Genomic DNA, 19391 nt, shown 5'->3' with positions numbered 1-19391 from the left:
GACTCAATCAGATTTATCTCTTCAATCAGGTTTCCAATTTTTTAATTAAATTTGATTGAGTCTTAAGGAGTCTTAACATAATTCAAATTAAAAAAATAATATATAAAATCTGATGTGGAAATTAATTAAAATCTTAAGATCAGACAAGGCTAATCTTGCTCTCAATCTCTGTTTTAAGTATTTATTAAGGAAGGGATCCAAGATCAAGCAACCCACTAAGAAGCTCCATGGATCAATAACCGGTTGCCCTTGTGTTTGAAACTCTTGGAGTTAGTCCATTTGCTCTCAAGCCTGAATTTGTCAAATTAGGAGATTACTTGAAGAACACAAAGGAGTGTTATTTATGTATGAATGACCCATTTGCTTTTTTGGGCTATATAATTAAGTTTGCTTTATCTATTATTTAAGTTGTAATTAGACTTAAAGAAGTAATTAACTTCCTCTCTATTTAGCCGTGATTTTGTGTGTGATTATAGGAGTTATTGTAACTCTCAATTGCCAATTTGTAACTGCCCATTTAAATAGGTGACGGATTTTATGACCACTGAATTAATGTGACGGTTTTAAGAGATATTAAGTGGTAATTTTGCTAAATAGGGAGGTAATAACAAGAGGAAGATAGATTTTGATTATTAATTAAAAAAAAAAAAACTCAAGTGTTTTTAGCATTTTGCTTTTAGTTTGTCTCGAGTTAAAGTGTAGCTTTGAGTTTATTCTTTAGTTATAAGATTAGGTGAACTTTGAGAGTGTCTTGAGTTTTTGCCTAATATCCCGAACTTTGAGTGTGTTGTTGGTTTTTTGTTATCAATCTCGTTTCGTGAGTTTAATTCGTTAGTACCCCATTCTAAAAAGTTTAAATCCATTAACCTTTATTCGGGTGAGTGTATTTAGACTTACATCATCTGGTATCAGATCTTTGGCGTGAATTTATTGAAGAAAACAAGTTTAATTTAAGGAACTTAGAGTCGTAGTTTTGCAGAAATAAAAATTAAAACTCAAAAAACTCAATAGTGCACGAGAGAAGTTAGGGTGGAAAGCTTTTTGTGTCTAGCAATAAGAAAAACACGACCCACTTCGGATCTAGTCTAGTTCAATTCAGTTCAATTTCTAATTTTCTTCTCTTATAAACAATTCATTTCAACTCTATTCAGTTTATCTCAGTTCAATTCAGCCCTAATTAGTTCAGTTCAATTCAATTCAGTTCAGTTGTTTTCAGGAAATCGGAACAGACCCTAAGATAGAAAGGATAAGTTTAAGAAAATAAGTTTTGCGATTGATAAAGGTTATCAAAATACAAGCTGTAATTAAAATAAGTTCAGATAAGTTTATATAAATTTAAAAATACATAAGAAAATCATGTGTCTAGAACACACCTTTAAACGACCCCACAATAGATCTCTCAATCATATGTGCTTTTTAAGACTCTCTCAAAGCCCGCTTTTTTAGAGTTTAGCCGAATCCTAACCCTAAATTCCTAACTCAATTTAGAACTCTAGTATAAACATACAAATACACTTTAAGAATTAGGAGTCAATTGGAAAATGATGTGTGAAATTCCTACAGAAAATACTTCTATTAAGAGGACTTAATAATTAAGTTCTTTAAAAATCTTTACACAATTTTTTGTATGTGACCTGTTGTACCATGCGTCAGGGGTTACTCGAGTTACTCGGTTAGGGGTTACTCGAGTTGTCGGGGATACTTGAGTTTTTTTGTTAGAGGTTACTCGAGTTGGCGGGGTTACTTGAGTTAAACCTGACCGAGTAACCCCTCGAGTAATCCATAACCAAACCTCTCGAGTAACCCCTGACTGAGTAACCCTTGACTGAACTCCTTAAGTAACCTCTAACCAAATTACTCGAGTAACCCCTGACCGAACACCTTAAATAACCCTAACCGAGTAACTCGAGTAACCCCTGACCGAGTAACCCCTGACCGAGTAATTCGAGTAACCCCTGACCGAGTAACTCGAGTAACCGCCCCTGGCCGAGTAACCCCTCAAGTAACCCTTGATCGAGTGAACCCCTCGAGTAACCCCTGTCCGAACCCCTCGAGTAACCCCTGTCCGAACCCCTCGAGTAACTCCTGACTGAATAACTCGAGTAACCCCTAACCACATAACTCGAGTAACCCCTGCCTCACGGTGTGGCCTGCTGCACCACAAAGTTGCTAAAATCTTAGCGAAGTGTTCATGTGATACTCCAACAGTCCAACGAAGTCTATACTCTGACCCATCGATTTTTGAGTTTCTAAATACTTCCTCTTTTTTTTAGTCGACAATGTTTGACTTTTACAGTACACTATTCACAAAACATGTTTTGACTTGTTTTTGTGTTTATAGATACAATAAAACATATTAATGTGATGGGGTCTTGTTTGAATTGTTTCAATGTATATTTTATTAATATTCACTTTTTATAATTTTACAATGTTTTTAATTAGAGATACTAATTGTTAAAAGTATGCGTTGACAAGTGTGATAATCGAAAGCTAAGGTGTCAACTAAAAAAATAGAGGAAGTATATATAATCTTGTTTTTAATCTTAGGGCTTGTTTAGCATCAGTTTTGGTTTTCAGTTTTCTGTTTTTTTTTTTTTAAACCAAAAACCAAAAACAAGAAACAAGAAAAAGGTGTTTCCACTTTTCTGTTGTCAGTTTTCAAAATTATCATAATTTTAATAAGTTTATATAATTTTTGATTCATTATGGGACACATATAATATACTTTTAGAAAACAAAAAATAAAAAAACAGAAAACCACAGCAATGCCAAACGAACCCTTAACTGTCAAAGTTAAATAGGATTTTTATTTTTAACTAGGTTGCTACAAAAATCCAAATTCTTAATATCTATGGTGTTTAAAAAACCTTCACTAATATCTACCCCCACTTCTCCAAAACTATCAAAATTATCTTTGGTGACGATAAGATGTATCACATGCCTTAGCACTAGGGGTGTCAATTCGGTTAAACAGTTCGGGTTTGGGTTGGGTTTATCAGTTTCGGGTTATAACGGGTCGATTATAACGGATTGAAATAATAAACGGGTCGATTTGGGTCGGTTTTGAAAATTATCGGGTCAGTTCGGTTTGGTTTTTTTAATAGCAGTTTCTATTCGGATCGGATCCTTATCGGGTCGGGTTCTAGTCGGTTCGGGTCATAATCAATTTGGGTTGAACTGGGTCGGTTTGAAAACGGGTTTAGCCCATTTAATGTGGGTTTCGGTTAAAAACAGTTCGGGTCTTAATCAGGACGGGTCGTAATTGGTTCGGGTCATTATCAGTTTGGGTTTAACTGGGTCGGTTCGAAAATGGGTTTCGGTTCAAAATAGATCGGGTGAAATCGGGTCCAACCATTATCGTTTCGGTTATAATCGGTTTAGATTGAACTTGGTTGGTTTGAAAACGAGTTTACCCAATTTGAAACGGGTTTCTAATCAAATCATATCGGGTTAAAATTGAGTCGGATGATTATCGAGTCGAATTAGTCATATAATGGGTAGGAACGAGTCATGTTATAATCAAGTCAAGTCATAAATAAGTTGGGTTTATCGAGTAGTGGGTTGAAACAGATTAGATCATAAACATATTGGGTAACAGGTTGTAAATGACTCAGTCATAACGGGTTACGGGTTTTAAACGGTTTGGTCATAACGGGCTACGGGTCGTAAACGGTTCGGTCACAACGGGTTACGGATTATAACCGGTTCGGTCACAACGGGTTACGGGTTGGAATGATTTAGGTTTATCGGATTTTTATCGGGTTTTAACGGTTTTCGGTTGAAAACGGGTCGGGTTACTATCGGGTTTAAACGTAATCAGTTTGGGTTGCTTTCAGTTTCGGGTTGTAACAGATTGGCTTGATAACGGGTCGGGTTAGTAACGGTTTGCACAAATTCGGTTTAGTTCAGTTTCGGTTTGGAAAAAATTGGGTCGAGTCAGTTTTCGGTTTCCAAAAAAGTGGTTTTAAACAGTTCAGTTCCTTTTAGGATCGGTTCGAAACAGTCGGGTTTAACGATTCGGGTCAGAAACTGACAGCTCTACTTAGCACAAATAATGAAATAATGAATTGAAGATGACCAGTTTAATTTCTTTTGTATAACTATATATTCTAATGAATTGAGAATGTCCATATTAGTTTTCAAAAAAAAAAAAAAAATGACCACAATAGTTTTCAAAAAAAAAAAAAAAAGAATGACCATAATAATTAATTGAAAATGACAATTTTTAATTTCTTTTGTATAACTATTCTAATGAATTGAGAATGACCATCTTAATTTCTTCTGTATAACTAGTGCTGTGAAATTTCAAACTAAAATCGTTTAACTGCCCGAAACAACCGACCCAAATGAAAACCGAACCGATTAAAAACCGTTTTTTTAAAACCGAAAACCGACCCGAACTGTATGTGAATGAACCCGAAACCGAACCGATCCGAATAACGTTACACCGAATAAGAACCGAATCCGTTAATGAACCGAACCAGTTTAAAACCGAACTGAAATAAAACCGAACCGAAAAAGAACCGAACTGTTTCTAAGCCGAAACCGATTTCAACTCGAAACCGTTTCAACCGGGATAAAAAACCATTTACACCGAACCGTTAACAACCCGCGACCCGTTTGCACCGAACTGTATATAAACCGAACCGTTTATAAACCAAACCGTTTGCAAACCGAATCGTTTATGAAGCAGACCGCTTATAAACGAATGGCTACAAACTGCTTACTATAAAGAGAATATTAAAATCAAGTTAAAAGGTGTTTTAAATGAAATTTAATTATGCACACATGTTTAATACCGATCGAGCATTATTATTTTTCCCAAATTTTTTTTAATGTAATTATATGGATTAAGCAAAATAATCTTACTATTGATAGTACAAAGAACCATTAAGAATTTGAAAATTTATCATAGTACAAAAATTCTTCCTGCCAAATTAATATTAATTGAAAATTTATCATAGTATAAAATATCTTCCTGCCAAATTATTATCATCGTATGAACCGAAAAAGAACCGAATTAGTTATAAACTGAATCGAAAAAGAACCGAACTGTTTCTAACCCGAAATCGTTTCCAACCCGAAACTGTTTAAACCGGGATAAAAACCGTTTACACCGAACCGTTAACAAACCGCTACCCGTATGCACCGAACCGTTTACTACCCGGACTGCTTACAACCCGAACTGAATTAAAACCGCTCAAGAATATACTGAAACCGAATCGAACCGATAACTATTTAAACCGAACTGAAACTGACCCGCGAGACACTTAAACCGATTTCAAACCAACCCGATTTAATACCGAACCGATTTCAAACCAAACCGAACTCGAACTGTCAAACCGTTTTGACAGTACTAGTATAACCATTCTATAAATGTGTTTAGTTTCAGATGAGACTTTCATTAAAAAACACTAAATACTCTTTGTATTTCTTTACTTGCTCTGTATTTTATTATTGTCTCTATTTTTTATATAAAAAACCTTCACCATATTTTAATAATTTCTTTTCCCCTGGTGGATCCCCAACTATCATACGTAGTACTTTGATATTTTCATATTCTCTCCTCTCAACATCATACTATATTGTTCCACTAATCCCACTTTTTCGAATTATATTACTTTTTTTATAGTAAAAAAATGGAGCAAATAATAAAATGAAAAGGGGTATTAAACTCAAAAGAAATCATATCTCAATGTCGCTGATTAGTTACCATGATTGAGTATTTGAGTGTAATTGTAGCAGCCTAAAACTGCATCGTAAGAAATCATTGGATAATGTTGTGTATGTATATGATGAATTCATTTTTTTTTTTTTTTTTTTTTTGCTCAATAACTAGGATACAATTACTTTACAACAAGATAAATTTTTATTTAAGGTAGATTTTCATTTAGTTATTGTAAATTTGTAAGGTGTATTAAACTTATTCTTAAAGTATAAAGTTAACTTTTAAAATTATAATTTTCTTAACATAAACTTTATCCGTAGTTTAACTTTAACACTTACAATGTATTAAATCAATCATATAAGCCTTTATGACATCTATTATTCTATTCATTAGAAAATATACATTAAGCCAATGTATTAAATCAATCATATAAGCCTTTATGACATCTATTATTCTATTCATTAGAAAATATACATTAAGCCAATGTATTAAATCAATCATATAAGCCTTTATGACATCTATTATTCTATTCATTAGAAAATATACATTAAGCTTTAATGTGTATATGTATAGAGGTGACGGTTGGATTGTTGATCTTGGATCAACAGCTAATTTGGGTCGAGTTATTTTTTATTTTATTGTCAAGATGTTTACTTCTATCATGTAATTAAGTGGAAGCGGTGGTTGGGCAGGGGGTGGTGTCCCTTAAATACCCATTGTGTATTTGTGTCCCTTAATAGGCAACAAAATATAATGGGTTCTTCTAAGTTATGTCCTCCCAGTCATTGAATTTCTAATTTGTATCTATGTTTTTTAAAATTATAAGTTGTGCCCTCCACCTCATGATTATTTATCAACAATAATACAATATTCTTTGACAATCATATCCGTTAACGGACGTAAACTGGTGTTTTTAATTGACACGTGTCCTGTTCTAATTGGTCTAATACTTTAAAAAAATTAAAAAAATCAAAAAATAAAATAATTAATACTTAATTAAGAATTAATTAGAAAAACAACCAACCACCCCTCCCACCACCACAACCCAGCCTATCAGCCCATATTGTCATCGTCGTCGGCAACCGACTGCCCACCCTCGCCTAGACATTACCTTCTGCCAACGACCCCCCGCCCTTTCCCCCTCGCCTTCCGTCCTTCCTTAACACTCCACAAACACAAACACATGACGCAACCCAGCGCATAAAACCGACCACCTCATTCCTCCGTTAAACCACCACGAAACAGCCAACAATCCCTTTCCCCCACCTCGAAACAACCCTCCCTCTTCGTTTCAGGGTGTGGGAAAGGGAGTTAGAGATTGTTTCAGATTGTGAAGGAAGTAGAAGCGTTGTTAGGTTGTTGGGGTTTCGAGAAAAAAGGTAGATGCGGTGGGGGTAAGGGAAAGGGAGAGTATCAGGGGTGGGTCAGATGGGGAGGTAGAGTACCGGTTGGCCGATTTAGGTGGTTTGGTAGAGTGCCGGTCGGTTTTCCGATGAGTTTAAGGGAGGGGTTAGGGTTTGGCGGTGGGGGGAAGGTGGCTAGGGAATTTTGGCTTTTTTTTTAATTTTTTTTTAATTAAACGATTTTAGTAACGCCACATAACATTCTCTAACGTCCGTTAACTATTGTGGCTGTCAAAGGTTATTGTTGATAAAATAACGTGAGGTGGAGGACATAGCTTACAACTTTGAAAAAGCATGGGTACAGCTTAGAAATTCATTGAGGGGCATAGCTTAGAAAAACCCAAATATAAGTAGCAAATAAATCTTACCTCGAATTTCTATTATCTGTATTATATAAGTGAAGGAGAGTGACAATGATGTTCACAAAAAAACACAAAAAAAAAAAAAGAAAAAGGGAAAGATTAAGCAATCAATAAACAATTACATAAAACAAAAATCAATTCTTTGAATCAAGTCCAAAAATAAGTTATTTATTTTATGTCTCCATAGTCAATCATTCAATAAAAGCCTCTAAATTTAATATCACATGCCTTATGAAAAATAATGTATTGAAAATGACCAATCTTGATTTCTTTTGTATTACTACCATCATTTTTTTTTTAAAAAGACAGAATACTCCCTTCGTATTTTATTACTTGCTCTATTTCCTTTTTTGAAAAATGTTTGACTAATATTTTTCTCCTAGTGGATAAGTGGGCCCTTCAACTATTATACTATAATATTTTTAGATTCTCTCTCTTGTCAACTATGTACTTTATTTTTCCATCATTCCCACTTCCTTCATATTTTATAACTTTCTACTGTTTTATTACTTTGTTTCGGGGCGAACGAGTGTCAGTCGAGAGTTTCACGAGAATTGAAAGGTGGTGGAGGATGTGTTTTGGGGAATTGAAGGGAGGGCCTTTTGGGGGGAGGGGCCGGGAGGGGAGGGGAGGGGTAGCAAGGGTGGGAAAGGTGCGGTAAGGGGTGGCTAGGTGGTGGGGTAGATGGTTGCAGTGGTGGCTAGAGAAGGTAGCCTGGGAAAGTGGAAGAAGTGGCCGGAGTAGGGGCAGATCTATTCATGTGCACAGTGGTGCATGTTACTCACCAAGTCACCAGTAAAAAAAAAGATTGATGTATTTATGTGAAAAATAGAAAAGAGATTGCTTATTATAGATAGGCGATCTCTTTGATGCTGCTATACCTTTGCGCCGCATCAGACCCCCACACCCATCAGTGCTTTTGTTAAAATATCAAAGATATTTGATGCTATTGTTGAATTTCATCATTTTTACGCTGCTTTCTTTTTTCATTAAAGAGACCAATTATATTTAAGTTATCTCACTTTTTGTATAATTTTTCAATAATTTTTTTTCTATTTATATCCTATATTTGTGCAACCAATTTTAACATTTTCCAACAAACCTTATCAAAGTAAAAATCATAAAGTTAATTTAATGTAATACTCCCTCCATTTAAAATACTTGCTCCACTTTTCATTTTCGTTTGTTTTTAAATACTTGCTCCATTTTCTTATTTGGAAAATTTGTATAATATTTAATTAATTTTTTTCACCTGGTAGACCCACCATGAATCATATTTTATTAATTTCGTATTCTCTCTCCTCCATTTCTCTCCACTACTTTTGTTTTTCACAATTTTTTTTTATTCTTCCACCAACCCCACTACCTCCATATTATATTTCTTTCTCCAATTTCTCTTAAAACTCCGTGTATGGAAAAATGAAGCAATTATTTAAAAATAGAGGGAGTAGTTTTATAGTACTACTTCCTCCGTCCCCGATTGATATTCACTTTTGAAGAAAAATCACGGGAATTAAGGAGAATTAAAGAAAGTACATTAAAAAAAATAAATTTACATTGGGTATGCAAAAAAGTAGAGAGAGAAAGTAATTAAAGTACATTGGAAATTAAAATTTACATGGAAAAGTTAAATTTGCACAAATATTTTTGCAATTGTTAGAGAATTTTGGTAAAAAAAAAATAATATTAATGGTACTTGAAAAAAGCAAATGTGACTAACATTTTGAGTCACCAAAAATAGCAAAAGTGACTATCAATCGGAGACGGAGGGAGTATTTGTTTATAACATGTCATTTGTAGTACTTTCAACTTGTATGATTGAATTTTTAAGTACTGATTGTTTCATAGAATGGATTTTTGTGTCCTATTTTTGGATTAAAATCAATTTGGTGATATATATTTTTTTGATATATATAATTTATTGATTGAAATGAACAAGATTTGGAAAAAAAAATGTCCTTTTACAAGTGATTAATAATTGATGGTGACTCACCATCTCGAAAATCCTGAATCCGCAACTGGGTCGGAGAAGGTGACTTGTTTTTCTGTGTGTTTCAAAACAATCAACAACAATAAATTTTAGGGATTTTAATTCCATTCTCTATCTTTCCCTTTGTTGATATATATATTCCATTCCACTATTTACCATGTACTAACCAAACAACCCCTTAAATGTTAACTATATCTCTCTTCACATAGTCTCCATCTAAAGTCATTAGTATTTTTTTTTTATTATTATTATTAATTATTTTATTTTCTTTCTCATTAGCTTATTCAATTCTACGATTTTATGATACTATGAAGGTTAGGCAACCCAAAAAAGGAGGAGGACATATAGCTGGTCTACTAACCCTGTCCAAAGATGTTTAATACTAAAACCAAATGGTAAAAAGGTAATAGTAAAAGTAACTCCCTACAATGGCTTTAATCCAGAGCATGTGAAAGTACTCTATGTTTGTACCATGAAACATTACATGATCACAAATTAAAAGGACCTCACATGTGAAGAAGAGTGTTGAAGCGAAGTGTATGTGCTTTTCCAAACAACACACGTGAGTGTCTCACATTGATAACCCTTTTGGGACTACTCTTATCGCCTTATGATTTTGGGAGATAACCCTTTTGGACTTGTGTAGTGGACTCTCTCTCGATAGCTGGTGTGCAGATGTTAGACCAGTATTTAATATAACAATTAAAATCAATAGCATTTATAATGCATGTGAAATCTTTTCCGGCATTGCATGGTTTACGTGGGAAACTGGAGATGTGTTAATTATTAGTTTGAATAATATGGTCATACTAGAACACGGCTGATCAACTGTCTTGAAAGGGAGATTTTTATTTTTGCCTTTGCTTTATTTTTTCAGGCTACCTCCATATTTATGTGGAGCAAAATCTTATATATAGAACACCATTTCTTTGCTAAGAGATACAATAACGTAAATAACAAAACTACCATATATATTAGCAAGATTGTTGATTGTAGCTAGCCAGTCATCTTCAGCTTTCAAACTGAATAGTCTTCTGTTTTTTTCATCTTCATTGTTTCAGTTTCTCTTAGTTATGCTATTATTGAAGCCGATTATTGTATTGCAGATCATAGTCTTCCTAGAGGGCCTGCAGGTGTAACACCCCCAAATCTCCCTCTACAGAAATACTAGTATAATACGTATAATTATACCGTAGAGATAGACTTGGGCGTATTACTACCGCGTGATTACGCAAGGCTACTCAAAGTACTTAACTCAATAACAAAACTTGCAGCGGAAACTTAATTTTCTTTTATTAATACTTATAAAAATAGTAACATTGTTATGACTGCTCAAAAATAAAGACAAGACCAACATTCCTAAACTATGTGAAGCAAATCCCTGGACTCCCATATGCTCATTCATGACTCCACCAGAAAATAGTCAACACTGCTTACCATTACGGTAAACCGGACGAATACTACCACAAAATAGAGAATAAGTAACACACAATACACAACTGTCAAGTTACATAGGCGATCTCTAGAATTATACAGATCGCCTATGTAAGATAAGCGTTTTGTATCTTGAAACCAATAGAGCGTCTGTTTTAGTTAACCGTTCTATAAGTATTATCCAAATTTACACCATACAATAATATAGATAGATCGCCTCTTTTTGTTAAGCGTTCTGTAAGTATTCAAAAAAAAAAAAAAAAAAACAACAACAACTAATTGAACACGTCATTTACATATACCCACAACCCCCTAACCGTAAAACATATTAAATGAGAGTCGCCCCTCCCCATATTCTTCTCTCTCTCCCTCCTCTCACTCCTTTGCTCTTTCTCTTTTAGTTCAACACTCCTCTTCTCCCCTGTTCCTCTCTTTCTCTCTCCTCAAATCCCCAAGCACCGTCAGAGGTCGTTTCACCGTGGGAATTTCGCGAGAGTTTTCGTCGCTTTGATTGGTTAAGCTTCAGACGCCCATAAGTCCACCACCTCACAAGCTTTTCACTCATACCATTGAGACACGAGTTGTCGAGTATCAACCACCGAGCGACCTTTCAGCCACGAGCGTCCACCACCAAGCCATGAGATGTCGTTCCGAGTATTTAATCGGTCAAAATTTCCAATTTTTCATTTGATTTTAATTTAGGTTACAATATAATTTTAGTTTTTCTTAATATTTGTTTTTAATTCAAATTCTGATTATAATGAATTTGTTGTTATTTAGATCTGATTTTATTTTTTTGTTATTTTAGAGATAATTGCTTGTGTTAATTTTTGTTTAAATTGGTTAAGTTATAGGTGGTGTGGTGTGGTGTGGTGTGGCGGGTTTCGTGTGTTGTGGGTGCTGCAGGTGGTGGTGTGGGTCGTGGGGGCTGATGGGGGTAGTGTGAGGTGTAGGTGGCGGTGTGTGTCGTGGGTGCTGCAGGTGGTGTGGGTAGTGTGATGTGTAGGTGGCGGTGTGGGTCGTGGTGTTGGTGGTGGTTTGGGTACGGTTTTGGTGGGGCAGTGGGTTGTGGTGGTGGTGTTAGTTTGGATCGTGGTGATTATACAATTTTACTTCTTGATTATGGATCTATTCAGTTATTTTAATTGAAATACATGTATTTTAACTTGTAATGTACTGCATTAATCAGTAATGTTAAAGAACTTGTAATGTATTTTTTTTTCCTCAACGAATTCAGTTATTGTAATTGAAATACATGTATTTTAATTGTTTTTGATAAATAAAATGTTATTGTTATGGTATTTTATTTATGCATATTATTATTATTATTATTATTATTATTATTATTATTATTATTATTATATAATTAATAATAATAATAATAATAATAATAATATAATTTTTTTTTTAAAAGTAAGGAAAAGAGTGCACCTATCTGTGGTAGGCGTTCTCTATTTTTGCACTTATAGAGCGCTTATCCTGAGATGACGGCTCTCTTTCCCTTGTTTTTTTATTTACTTTATGCCTAGAATATGAAGCGCCTTTCTCAGATAGGTGGTCTGTACTATGTTAGATATAGAACGCCTCAAAGAGGCGTTTTGTAGAACTTATAGGGCACCCCCTCAGAAGAACGCCTCTGAGGCGTTCTATATGGCTTGTTTTAGGCTTCTATATTCATGTTTTTGTAGTAGTGGAACCAAAATAAATAAGAAATACGGATTAGCAAAATATGCTAAGAACGATAAGTGCAAGATAGTATTGTAGGGAATATTTCAAGCGTTAATCCCCTGGCTTGAACCCCACTGTGATCATACACTAAAGTACGGTGGCGTCCAAAGGGAAAGAAGATAGAGCAAAAGAGTCACTAGATAGCTTTCTCAAACTTTCTTGCCTGAGGTTCATTTGTTGTTGCTTCACAGGGTCATCAATTTTGAGGGTTAAAGCCTTTAACACCTCAGTCACGTCATTTAATTGATTCCTAAGTTCATTGACCTCTTCTTGACTTGCTATTATCTTTTTAGCCTTCCTCTTTTGACGAATTGGTTTATCAAAAAGTGAGACTTGAATAAAGAGGTTGTCCTTGATTAATCGCCCTTCTCTCCTCGACCAAGTACTGTGGAAAAGGAATTTGGGGATATTCATTGTTAATTATTTGACTCAAACTTTATTCAACATGCAATGGATGGAGGAAGTGAAGAAAGATTGGAATAGAATGTGGAGAAAAATGATGTAGATGGGGGGATGTATGTGAAGAATTAGGATTAGAATGTACCCCCAACTCAAATGATGGAAAAAACCGACGCATGCATGAACCTAAGACATGGTCATGGTGATATGTACTCAAAGTGCGTGCTAAGACTAGTGAGTGTAGGTGATATGTTAAGACTCGTGTCATGACCATGTGGCTAGATTATGTGACTAGACTCAATTAATGACTTAACAATGTATTATTGACAGCGAAATTTAACCGAATTAATTAGCAAACTGGTTAATTCGACACTAGATGATGACTCGATCAATAATCCGAACTGTCGGCAAAACGACAGGACTGGCGCCTCTCTTTGTAGTGTAGCGCCAGACGACAGAGCTATCGCCAGGCGCCACACTCCACAGAGTGGCGCTACAGTTCAGACTTTGGCGCCAATGCTGGAGTTTCAGTCTGAGACTGTTTTCGGTGTTATTAATCAACAGGGGCATGCCTAAAGTCGTACTAGGTTAATTCTGATTAAAATATTAGACTTTATTTACTCAAATTAATTAATTAATTAATTAGGCAAAGTTCTTTAAGTCATTAATTTATTTAGTCTCAACACAAGTCAAACAAACGATTAAGAAAACATATATATGCACAACAAATAATGCACAATTAGTCAAGTAGGCACAATATGATGCAATGAGTTTGCAACCTAACCATGGCTCTAGTTCTCTAAAGTTCTGGATATGGTTTAGTCAATAGAGGGTCCATGGTTAATTGTCCGGATGCACCGCGCGGAAGCCTAACCGTGAAGGGTTGGCGCGAGTGGATGGGACACCGCGAGTTTTAGAAAAATCTCGCTTCCATGGTTTGGTGAATTCAACATTCTCGGATGTACCATTTGTTGCTCAGAGCGTTCAATCAGGTAGATGGAGCATGAATTCCCAGAGGGTTATGTCCATATGTAGAACACATATGGGTTTCAGAAAAGTGAGAAAAAGTCAATCAGGAAGTAGGATCGAGCAAACAATGCGAAAAACTGGTCGAAATTAGAACGCATATTTCTAGCTTGGTATTGGAAGAATTTGGCGCCAGCAAACAGAGGTTGGCGCCAGGATTTAGCTGTAGCGCCTGGCGAAAGGGCTATCGTCTAGCGCTACGGTTAAATGTCTGGCGCCAGCTTCTGTTCGCTGACGCTAATTCCTACATGCCTCAGCAGCTTTTTGTGCTCGATAAAATTTTCCAGTTTCTCACAGTGTGAAAGATATTTCTCAAATTTCCTACGTGTAAAATCCTATGCTTTTAACTAATTACGGATGGTCTTTCCAATGATATCTTTTTTATGCATATGACAATAATGTTAATCAAAATTACGCACATGAAATACTTAGAACGTTTCGAGTCTCATCCACTCATTCTAAAACATTGCCGAAACAAATTCAGGAATTAAAATAGAAATCCTCCCCAGTGGTGTCGCCAAAAACTGTAGGGAAATTTCAAGCGTTAATCCCCTGGCTTGAACCCCACTGTGATCATACACTACAGTACGGTGGCGTCCAAAGGGAAAGAAGATAGAGCAAAAGAGTCGCCAACAAGTTTTAGGAACTTGTAAACCGTTCACGAGGTGAAGGTTACACCCCTTAACGATCCAAGAGATCGTCAACTCCATAAGGTCTTGAACCAAATAGGGTTCGGGGATGAAAGTACAAATCCAACCTAAAAGAGATTGAACGTGCCCTAATAATAGGCCTCTACTTTATTCAGATCGTATTCATGTGCGCTTTCTGACTAACATACACAATAGGATTAACCCTAAACCTGTTTATCTATATTGGTTGAATATAATGCAAAAATAAACTATTATTGGTGATCACTTGAATTATAATCATATTAACCCTAAACAAGATTATTAATTATCTTATTAAGCGTGATTACAAGTACAAATTCCCTTTAAACATGCATAAAATGGTGCGACCAAGCAATAACAATAAAATATCAAGCAACATAATATATAATCATCATAATAATCATAACAATTATTAAAATAATAATAATAATAATCATCATTTCAATAATTATAACAATTATAAAATTATAATAATGAATCAAAACAATTATAAAAATAATCATGAATCATGTTAAAGCATAATAATAGCAAGATCCTAGGCATGATACTAACAAGATTAATAACAAATCCTAACATGTCACTAAACAATAAAAATCAAAGCTTTAACCCTAACATGATACTAGCAATCATAAATATTAGGAAGATCATAAAAGGCATCATAACAATCATATTTAATATTAAATTTACCCTAGACATGATACTAGGAATATCATAATAACAACCTAAACATGAACTCTATATCATAACATCAATAAAAACCATTAAAATACTTACTTGGATGCCTCGTACCTCTTTCTAATAACAAAATACACACGTTAGTAACTTCAAGGAAAATAATAAAACAAAACAATTAAATCAAATAATTGAAATAGGGATTTGGGACCAAACCCTCGGAAATTAAACCTTTCACGTCTAGGGCGAAGGCAACTTCGAATATGGCTAGGTGTTTCTAAATCTAATGAATGCGGAATTTTGTATTTGAGAGAAGCTAGTTTAGAAAAGAGAGAGAGAGAATTGATTGATTGTAGGTGAAAACTGATTATCGAAAACGGAGTTTTTAATACGTTATTTATAGAGAAAATCAGCCAAAAAGATAAAATATCAAAACAGAGTTCTGACGCAAAAAAAAACTGAGTTGGCGCCAAACGCTGACCTTAGCGCCAGGCGCCAATCGTAGCGTTAGGCGCTACAGCTGGCGTTTGGCGCTTACTCAGAAATCTACGCGTTTTCTTAAAATCAGATAAAAATTGCCGTACAGGTGGATAAAATCGTATTTCCCTCAAAAAATATTCTTTGATTTTAATTAAAACTCTGAAAAGTCAACAAAAGTCAATTTATCAATGCTAATTGAATTAGGGATGAAAAGAACCTTCTAGAAGAATCTAGAAGACTAAAACCATTCCTAATTGCATTAGGAATGATAAATCCATATTAGGCCCTCCCCTAGATCATTGGGCCGCATATAAGGCTCAAACCGGGCCCAGTTCAGTAAATTGGCCATAACTTCCTCAATATTCATCGGAATTGGGCTTATAATATATCATTGGAAAGCTCTTGTCAAGCCTCATCCAACTACACTACTATTGGACCCATATCATGGACCAACCAAACTGGATTGGCTGTTTTCTTAAAAGAAGTTTTCAAAAACAAAGAGAGGAGAAAAGAAATTAAAACTGTCCGCAACACTAAACTTTCCACACTTTCACTTCATTCGATTATGATTCGACGCGAAAGGTACTCATCACTGGGTTTGGTTTTGGGGAGACACAAATGGGTGTCTACAAGTATAAACTCAATTTATTTGCAAACATGCTTTTAAAACCAATTCCAATAATTAATCCAATAAATTCAAAACTCATTATTCCAAAACCGATTCCAATGATTCAATATTCAAAATAATAGTTAGTAAAACCAATTCCTTTATTAAGAACCAATTCCTTTATTAAGAACCAATTCCTTTTAATCCAATTCCTCACCCAAGTGTGCACACCTCCTAAGCTAGTCTCCTTATATTACAAGGCTATTCTTGAGGAAAGACCCGGTCATACAAAGTCCAAGGCCTTATCAATAAACCAAATCCGCATAGTGGGATTACTAACATGCTTATAAAGCATTAATAATAATAACTCAATGGTTCAATAAATCCTTTTAATATCCAATAGTTTTCAATATTATTTAAATACGATAAGCAATCCAAACCATTCAAAACATGATTTAAAAATCAATCATTCAAATACTTTTATTAAAATAAATACCTTCAAACATAATTTATTTCAAAATTAATTTAATTCAATCACCAATCAAATCATGTAAAACATGTTATTCAAACCAATTACTTTCAAAGGTATCTAGCCACCTAATCGAACCTTGATCCTTGCTAGAAAAACCACACAAAAAGACCTCAAGAACCTTGATTGAACACACCCTACAAATAAATATAATCTTAATCAATATAAGGTTAACAAATAATCACAAATAATTAAATTAAAACCTCCCAACTATATGGACATGAACCTTTCAACAAAAACATTATTAAAAAATATGATTTTATATACTTAAAACTACTCATAAAAATTATTTATAAATCCCCCATAATAATAATAATAATAATAATTGAATAAGAGAAGAGAATAAGAAAAGATAAGAAACCAATAAGGAAAAGAGAAGAATTGGATTTGCGTTGGAAAGAATAGGCAGAACTTGCAGAGGCTATAACTCCTTTGATATAACTCCGAATTTGGTGATTCTTGAGCCTAACCTCGAGAATTTTTTGAGAGGAACAATCTTTTGGGAAACAACAATACCCCAAAAACTTACCATAAGTGCCCAAAAATTGGCTTCAAATATAAACAGGATTATTTGTGTAAAAAGAGGTCAGGAGAAGAAAAGTAGAGAATTGGTGTGAATAAGTGGGAAGAATTAAGGGTCTCTTTATAGTGTTGAGGGTGTAGAAAGGATAGAGATTAAGGTGTGATATGATTACTAGAAAATGTGATAAGTTTTTGGAATTGTTAAGGTACTTGAATCAAATTAAGTCTAGATTAATAGTTGGGTTAAAAGATAAGAAAATTTAAATGGATATACATATATGGTTGAGAGAAGAAAGATATGAACAAAATGAGATAATGAAGAAGAGAATTAGAGGTTAATTTAAAATATAATAATTAACAAACTAAAGTGATAACAATCACTCCTCAAAATATGATCAAATCACGTTTCACAATTATTTTTATTTTATTTTTTTTTATTATTTTTTTAAATATAAAAGCGAAAATAATAATAAAATAATTGAATAAATAAATATTTTAGATAATATAAAATTAGTTAAATACATAATGTATATTAGATATTTCTCTTGAAATAGTTAGTATAATAAAATATGGACCGACCTTAAAAAAGATAATTAAACCTATATTATTAATTTAGAAATCCAAAAATAATTAATTATTCAAATGATTAAATACTTATATTTGGCGCCAAAATTCAAATATTATTTGGCTCCAAATAATGAATTTACTAAAATACCCTTTTTATAAAATAATTCTTAATTAATTAATTAGAAAATACGTATGAAAATACGGGGTATTACAATAGGATTTCCTTGCAAAGACCCAACTAAAGTCTCTATAGATGACTTTGTTTTCACTGGATTTCGTGGTGAAAGAGACACCACAAATTTGTTTTGGATACAATGCAACTTTTGCTATAGTAGATCAATTTCCGGGTGTAAATGGTCTAGGCCTTTCCATGGCGAGGTTAGATTTGGGGGTGGGCGGAATTCCCCCAATACATTCTCACTGAACATCAGAAGTGCAAGTTCTTGTACATGGAACAATAATCGCAGGGATAATTGACGCAAACAATATCGCGTATTATAAAAGATTAGAGGCTGGCGATGTAGTGATATTTCCACAATACTTGCTTCACTTCCAAATAAATGTTGGTGAAACTCCAGCTCTAGCATTTGTTACCTTGAATTGAATGGGGCAAATCTAGGATTTCAAATAAATTCCACAGCCTTGTTCGGTGGTAATTTACCGGCAAAAATAGCTTCGCAAATCACCGCCATAAGTCCTAATGAAGTGAAACGCTTGCAGAACATTTTCAGCAAAATTGACATAGCTTCATAAGATGCTTAAAATCTTTGGGTTTTGCATGTATGGTATCACCTATGCTAGCTATAAAGTTTGGAACATATGCATGTCAAAGATATTTGTAATACCTTGCTTTATAATAAAGAATATTGAGTAATGTTCATAACATTACTTATTTGCTTTGTACTCTCATCTACTACGTGAAAAAATGGCATAAATCTTGTGCAGTATGCATATCAAAAAGTAATTTGTAAAAGTTTTTTAATTTTACTTCATAATTATAAAAGACTATTGTGTTTGCACTAAAAAAAATAAAATAAAATAAAAATAAAAATAAAAAAAGAACTCTTGTGTTATTTGTGATAAATATACACATACAATGCGGTCAAAGTTTAAAAATATTGATTGTAATTTATGATTTTATATTGATAATTTAGATAATAAAAAGCACATACATACTTGGTATTGTTTTTGTGGTATCTGGTTGATATGACTTTGTATACAGACGAGAAAATTTACAATTTTTATTTTACTTTTACATTAAAAATGTATAACTCCAATGTCAAGCTAATTTGACAATTAGCTTGTCATGACACATAACTCCAATGGCAAGCTAATT

The 19391-nt window shown here is 33.9% G+C and overlaps 1 pseudogene; it reads left to right on the top strand.

Annotated features, from left to right (window-relative positions):
- Window positions 1–9414: 9414 nt before the first annotated feature.
- Window positions 9415–18808, top strand: LOC145639856 (auxin-binding protein ABP19a-like; annotated as a pseudogene).
- Window positions 18809–19391: the final 583 nt, after the last annotated feature.

This window comes from Chenopodium album, chromosome 7 (assembly GCF_948465745.1).
Source record: "Chenopodium album chromosome 7, dcCheAlbu1.1, whole genome shotgun sequence".
NCBI lineage: Eukaryota > Viridiplantae > Streptophyta > Magnoliopsida > Caryophyllales > Amaranthaceae > Chenopodium > Chenopodium album.
The sequence above is the reverse complement of the archived record's forward strand: the minus strand, read 5'-3'. Positions and strand labels throughout refer to the sequence as shown.